The following is a 7,911-nucleotide window of genomic DNA, read 5'->3' as shown; positions in this document are numbered from 1 at the left end:
TAAAAGTAGAACCTACCATGTAGGTTTGTGATTAAACGAATTCGTAAACGTGAGTCAGCAGCGGGTCTCGATCAGGAGCAATTTTGCACTCAGGGAATATTTGGCAATGTCTGGAGACATTTTTGATTGTCACAACGTGGGGAAGGAGGCTGGAGCTGTTATTGGCATCTGGCAGGTAGAGGCCAGGGATGCTGCTGAGCTCTGCAATGCACAGGACAGCGCCCATGCACAAAGAATTACTCAGCAGAGCCAAAGCCGAGAAGCCCTGCAACAGCGCATGGCACAAAATAAGCACTCGGTAAGTATTAGTTATTTTTTAAAAGCTGCACTGGAAATTCCTTCTCTTATTGCCTATAAACAAGCATGAGAACCTCTCACGGAAACAATCACTGCCTACAGATACTCATGGAACAGTTATCAAAATTGTTTTACTCAGCCATGAAGAGTACTTTAGTTAATTCTGAAAATGTAGAAATTGTACAGAATATTTAACCAAGAAGCAATGATTGAAAGAAGGAAATCCTGCCATTTGAAATAACATGAATGGGCACCCAGGACATTATGCTATTTGAGATGAGTCAGTCAGAGATAGGCAAATACTATATGATGTCACTTACATCTAAAAAGCCAAACTCCTAAAAATAAAGAGTAGAATGGTAAGTGGAATTAGAGGGATGTTTTCAAGGGTGCAAAGTAGCAGCTAGCAGATAAGTAAGTTCTGGAGATTTAATGCACAGCATAGTGAATATAGTCAATGACACTGTATTTTAAACTTCAAAGTTCTTAAGAGACTAAATTTTAACTGATTCCACTACAAAAATGAAATTATAATTGTCTCATGATAGAGATGTTAGCTAACATTACATTGCTAATCATACTGCAATATATAACTGTATCAAATCATCACATTGTACATCTTAAGTACACACAATGTTATATCTCAACTAAAAAAAAAAAGAAAATCGATCTGTGTCTTAAAAAACAAATCATTGAGAAGTTACCTACAAAGGGGGCTTCTTCCTGCCCCAGCCTTTCCTTCTCTTTCCTATCAGAATTCCAAATCCACCAGAATTTTTAAATTTCAAAAGTAACTATTTTTTAAAGAAGTAACATAGGGTGAAATATTAATTTATAAAGTGGTATCAATGATGATATATATTAAAGGCTACTGAATACATCAAAGGAAAACTCAGGAAAAAACCCCTACAATCTTAAGAAATTTTATAAAATAAAGAAAGTTAAAAACAAATGAGCTAAGCATTCACTTCTAGAAAGAAAATGAATAATAATAAAAAAAAAAACCCCAAGAGAGTAAGGGGAGGAAATTAATAAAAATTAAAAAATAAGAAACAAAAGTAGCCCAGTAACTATTTTTGAATGCCAGTGAGATGGGCAAAACGCTGACAAATACATCTTGAAGGGGGAAAAGGCTAGACACAGAAATAAGCAATATCAGGAAAGGACATGACCTTGGATACGTAGATCAAAACCGTAAGAATTCTGTGTGGGTAGAGTATAGTCTATACCCTTTTGATTTCACGGCCATGAAAACTATAATAAAAGGGTAAAGAGAAGTAAATAAACCCACAAAACAGAAAAATGGGGAGAACCGAGAGGAAAACATCAATAAAAGTTTGGAAGCTAGAAAGCAGATATTTGAATTGTAACTGACTTAGACTCTCAGATGATCAAAGCAATAAGCCAGGAGTGGGGAAAGCTGAGAACCTGTATTAAAACCTCAAGCTGGATTAAAACCCTGCACAACAACCTCGACCGCGGGATCCACCAGAAGCGGCAGAGCAGCAAATTCCCTGGCTACCCCAGTTCCCACACCACAGCCAGGGTACGAGCAATGGTGCTGTCTACATGCAGCGGCAGCAGTCTCGGGGGTCCTAGATCACACCCAGCAAGTGACACAGGAGGGAAGGGGGAAGGACACAGCCATTCAAGAAATGACACAGCAATTAGCACCAACATGGTAGAAGATTCAACTCCCGGCAGACCCTGAGCTTCAGTATACACTCACTAAAACACAAGAACACGCTAAGTGGTACTCCCACAGGTGCCAGGACAATGTCAAGGCCGACCTTGAAAGGTCAAAGGTGGATGATGGCCCAGTTCCTGAGAATCCCAAAAGTAGCTGGAATAATCCTCCCACTTGTAGCATATAAAGTAACTGAGCCCATTAACAACGAACACCCCCCCCCGCCTCGTGGCCGCTCCCCCTTCTGGGGGAGACAGCCCACGCTCTGTGGGGTACGCCTCTCCTTTTACTTTCAACCGAGCACCGAGCCCCCACACCTCGTGGCTTTTCTCTTGACTTCTAAAGCAGCCTGCACTCTGCCTATGGAGTAGCTATCTCTCTGAATAAGTCTACCTTTACTCAACCGTGGCTTGCTCTGGAATTCTTTCCTGTGCAAAGCCAAGTACCCACACTTGACGGGGCACATCCCAAGGACTCAGTCAAGACCTGGGACATGGCCACCCTCTCACCGCACCTACTTTTTACTGTATCACAACTGGGGACTAGTGGGCCCTGCGATGGCACCACCAGCAAAGTGGCTACGCCTCCTTGCCCTCCACCCGGTGGCCTAGGGAGACCGAGGCCCAGGACCTTCTGCTACGGGCACCCAGAAACAGCAGGCGAACCCAGGGAGTGCCTCCTGCCCCCAGAACGGCACTGGCCCACACTGAGCAGGAGCCCAGCAGCACCGGAAGAACAAAGCTGACCAGAATAGCACGGCAAGGGCTCCAAAAACTAAACTGTCATTGAAGTGAAAGTCTGCAAAAGTAGACAGAGCCCACAGACTGAACTAGTGACTGCCCGGTAACACAGAAGACTAAGCGGGGCCGACAGTTCCTTACATAATGACCAAAACGGAAGCGCGCTGTAGGAGAGCACTTGGGACCCAGATCCGGCATGTCTGCTTTCACCTCTGTTGCTCAGCATCGTGCTGCTGCAAGTTCTAGCCACTGTGACGAGGCAAGGGAGAAAAAAAGAAAAGAAAAGCATACAGATTGGAATGAAAGAAATAAAACTGCCTTTATTTGCAGACAACATGATTGTCTATGTTGAAAATTCCAAGAAATGTATAAAAATCATCTGCGATAAGTGAGTTCAGTAAGGTGGCAGGATATAAAATTACCACGCAGAAGTATTTCTATATACTGACAACAAGCAAGTAGAAATTGAAATTTAAAAAAATTCAATTTAGAACTGCTCCAAAGAAATGTTACACTTAGGTATAAATCTAACAAAACAATCACAAGATCGGTGTGGTAAAATGTTGATGAAAGCCATCAGTGATGACTTAAATAATTGAAGAGACATACCCTGTTCGAGATTTGAAAGATTCAACACAGCAGAAATGCTAATTCTCCTCAAATTGATCTACCGATTTACCACAATCCCTGTCAAAATCTCAGCGAGGTTTGTTTTATAGGTGTCGCTGAAATAAAATCACACAAGGTGAGAGTTGTGGGTTAAGTTTTATTTGGGGGCAAAATGAGGACTATGGCCCAGGAGACAGCATCACGGGAAGCTCTGAGAAACTGCTCCAAAGAGGCACGGGGAAAACTCGGTATGACACACGATTTCAGTGGAGGGGGACGTGCAGTCAAGCACACACTTAGGCCGAGACTGCTGCTGCCCACGAGGAGCAGATGTCACTGTTAATGATTTTAGTGCTTTTCTGGATATGAGGAGACTCAAGAATTCAAGTTATAAAATCTTCTCCTGAAAATATCTATCTGAAGGCTTGTTCAGCCAGTTTTCCTAGAGGACAGAGCGCCTCATTCCTGATCTCCATCCTGAACTCCTTTCAGGATGTGTTGGAAGTCAGCAGCTGCAGTGGCTCATGATTTAATCCAAACAGAGTTAGATGGCAAGTGCCAATGTGACCCAGTCCTTGTAGTGGCAGATGGCAAGCGCCAATTTTCAGTTAGCACAGGTATAGAAAAGCTTATTCAAACTTTTAGATGGAAAGGGAAAGGCCCTGCAATAGCCAAAACAGTTTTCCAAAAGAAAAATAAAGTGAGAGTAATCATTTTTTGAGATATTAAGTCTTTACCATTAGCTACAGTAATCGAAACAGTGGTCTTATCAGGAGAGTCATAGATTAATGGAATAGAAAATGAAGAAATAGATCAACACAAATATGCTCAATTAATTTACAACAAAGGGAACAATTCAATGAGAGAGAGAGAGGCTTTTCAGTACATGGTGCTGGAGCAAGTAGGTACCCATAGCAAAAACAAAGAACCTTGAACTAATTCTCCATTTTTATACAAATTTTAACTCAAAATGGACCACGGACTTCAAAGTAAAATGTAAAACTTCTAGGAAAAAAAGGAGAAAATCTTCAAGACCTGGGATTAGGCAAAGAATTCTTAACCAATAGTATGACTCATAAAAGGAAAACTTGATTAATTGAATCTCATCAAATTTAAAATTGCTTTGCTCAGCAATTGACCCTATTAAGAGTATGAAAAGACAAATTACAGACTGGGAGAAAATATTTGCAAATTGCATATTTGACAAAAGGCTTGTATCCAGAATATAAGGAACTCCTGAAACTCAACATCGAAAAGACAATCTGACACTAATGAATTCATCTACAAAACAGAAACATACTCGCAGACATAGTAAACAATCTTATGGTTACCAGGGAAAGGGGGTGGGAAGGGATAAATTTGAGTTTCAGATTTGCAAATGCTAATCATTATATATAAAAATCGATAAAAACATATTTCTTCTTTATAGCACAAGGAACTATATTCAATATCTTACAATAACCTTTAATGGAAAAGAATATGGAAATGAATGTATGTGTGTATATATATATGTACATGACTGGGACATTGTGCTGTACACCAGAAACTGACACATTGTAGCTGACTATACTTCAATTAAAAAAAAGACAATCCAATTTCAAAATGGGCAAAAGACATGCATAGACATTTTACCAAAGAAGATACACAGATGGAATTTAAGCAAATGGAAAGATGTTTGATATCATTAGCCATTAGAAAAACGTTAAATAAAGCTATCATGAGACATCACTATACACCTCTCAGAATGACCAAAATAAAAATAGTAATAACACAGATGACAGTGAGGACATGGAGAAACTGGATCCATCATACATTGCTGGTGGGAATGTAAAAGAATATAGTGTAATACAATTTTTTAAAATGCTGTCTCAACCCAGTTTTGAGACCCTGGCTAGAGGCTAGTCAGTTCTCCTTCTTCAGCAGCCAGTTAAGCCCACCACACTCCCAACTATCTCCTTTACTGGGCTCTCATACTCCTAGCCACTATACACCTGCCCTAATCACCCCAGCGCCAGGTACTGGACAACCAAGGGCTGCCCTCATGCCTCAGGGGCAACAGAAATTATTCAAATTATCCAATGCTAAACCTGCTTACCTTGCCTCAGTCATTTCTTCCTGTAGAAACCGCGATAAATTGCTTGCCCACGATTCCCCCCACCTCACCCTCCCTACTCGCCTGTGCTTCCCTCCGTGGCCCTGTGTGAAGAGCGGTGTCCTCCCTCATTGAACTCAGAGTAACAGACTGTAAAATTCTTTCCAGCGTTTCTCTCTTGGACTGTGTCTAGCCTCACCATACCTCACCCAAGGTAAAATGATTAAAACATACAGGCATTCTGGAAAATAGTTTGGCAGTTCCTAGTATACTGAAAACGGAATTACCACATGGATCAGCAATTACATGCTGGGGCCTTTAGCTAGAGAAATGAAAACTTTGTTTCACGCAGAAACTTGCACATGAATATTCTAGCAGCTTTACTCATAACAGCACCAAACTAGAGATGACCCCGATGTCTTTCAACTGGTGTGGTACATCCAGACCGTGGAATACTATGCAGCAACAAAAAGGATGGAATTATCGATACATGCAACAACTCGGGGGGAGCCTCAAAGAAATTATGCTAAGCCAATCTCAAGAGGTTACATACTGCATAATTCTGTTTATATAACATTTGTGAAAGAATGTAATTACAGAGATGAGATTAGTGATTAGCCAGGCTAGGGCTGGGGAGGGGCGGGTGAGACTGTAGAGGTAGTGATACAGTTAAGTGTCTTGATTACATACTCGTGACAAAATGGCATAAAGCTACACACATGTGCGCACACACACGAGTGCATGTGTTAACTGGTGAAAGCTTGAAGGTCTATATCTAACGTCGATTTGCTGGGTTTGTTATTGTCCTGTAGTTACACAGGATATAAATACTGGGAACAATTGGATGCAGGCTGCATGGGACCACCCTATACGGTTCCTTGCAACTTCATGTAAATCTATAATTATTTCAAAATGAAAAGTTTTTTGTTTTTTTTTTTAAGATGAAGGGGACTTCTGTGAAGGAAAACAAATGAAACAAATCAAAACAAAACTTAAAAATCTTCAGAAGTCTCAGGAATTGGCATCAGCCAAACTTCACCTGAAGGTTTCTTTTTGTTTGTTTGTTTCTTTGTTTTAAGTGATGAGGAGGATAAAACCTAGAAAAATGGGAGGAGGCGCTTTGAGAGGAAATTAGATCTCAGAGCCTCTCCCCTCCATACTCTACTCAACCAGATGTTGCCCCTCCCCACTCTGGGGGCGGCTCTCTGTTGAGAGTTAAGCAGAGGGTTTCCTAGATATTTATTCCTACTTAGCTCTAAGAATGCTGGCAAGTAAAGCAAAGCTGGGAAATTTCATCTTTATTCTGGGAGAAGAGTTATCCTGCCGTCCTGGTACAACTTATCCCTTTGGCCTCCCATATTTCCAGAGCACTCCCATCCTCGCCCCAGGGCTGACCTCGGGGCCCATACAACTCAGAGTAGCCAGAGGTCCCAATACGGTTTCTTGTGGTCCAGTAACTTGGGAACTAAAAGACACCTGCTTCCGACACACAGAGTATACAGTTATCAGTAGGGAACCGCTGCCCTAGGGGGTGACACAGCCATGAGAGGAAAGGGCCCAGGTCTCTGAGTCATTACTAGGAAGAAAAACCACTTGCTGAATGTTACTTGAACAAGAAATTATGTATCTGTTTATTAGAGCAGCTGGTATTGTCCTGAGCCAATGCAGTCCCATTTCTGCTTAATTACCTCAAGTCAGGTTTCTATTCTAGAAACTGAAGAAATCCAAATAAATTCAGAGAGTGACCTATGAATCAAGACCCACGAATCAAGAAACCTGGGACTTCTGTCACCTCAGCCCCTCCCAATAAAGCCCCATGGCCCCAGCCGTCTCTGGAGGGACCCATATTCCCTGCATCTCTTCAGATTTTCGCCTTCAACTCCACCGAGTTTCCCTGTGAACACCCCACTGAGGGTTCTGAACTGACCCCACTGCCCACAGAGGCAGAGGATCCACCCAGGGGCCATCAGTCCAGGTGAAGTGCCCACATAGGTGTCCTGAAGACAAACACCATTGCCCCACTTGCCCACTGGAAGGTCTGCTCACAACGTCAGTTTTGGAAACTTAACAGGCCTCATTTTAACTGTGTCAGACAAGACACAACTTTCCTTTAATTTTTTTAGTCCAATTTCCATAAGAAACATCTTTCAGATTTCCCTCCTACTTCTGCCTCCTGCCATCTCTTCAACATCCCATAGCCTAAAATAAACAGCAAGGTAAGAAAACATTTTTTGCCCAGGGTAGTATCAGTGATTAATCTGCCTCCAGGCCTTTAAATCAAACCACCATGGGTGCCCTACATTTGGACTTTCAGTCCCAGGAGTCAGTACACTCCTTGCTCAGTAAGCATGTTTGAGGGTGTTGGGGTTTGTTTTGCTTTGTTTTGTTATTTAAGGCCAGACCATTGTAATCAATTCAAATCTTTGGGGCATGTGGCTAGGGTGGGGCCAGGGACTAGACCTCCACTTTCTTCTTTATGCCTTTCT

Source organism: Camelus ferus, chromosome 22, assembly GCF_009834535.1.
Source record: "Camelus ferus isolate YT-003-E chromosome 22, BCGSAC_Cfer_1.0, whole genome shotgun sequence".
Classification (NCBI taxonomy): domain Eukaryota; kingdom Metazoa; phylum Chordata; class Mammalia; order Artiodactyla; family Camelidae; genus Camelus; species Camelus ferus.
This window is presented reverse-complemented; position numbering follows the sequence as displayed.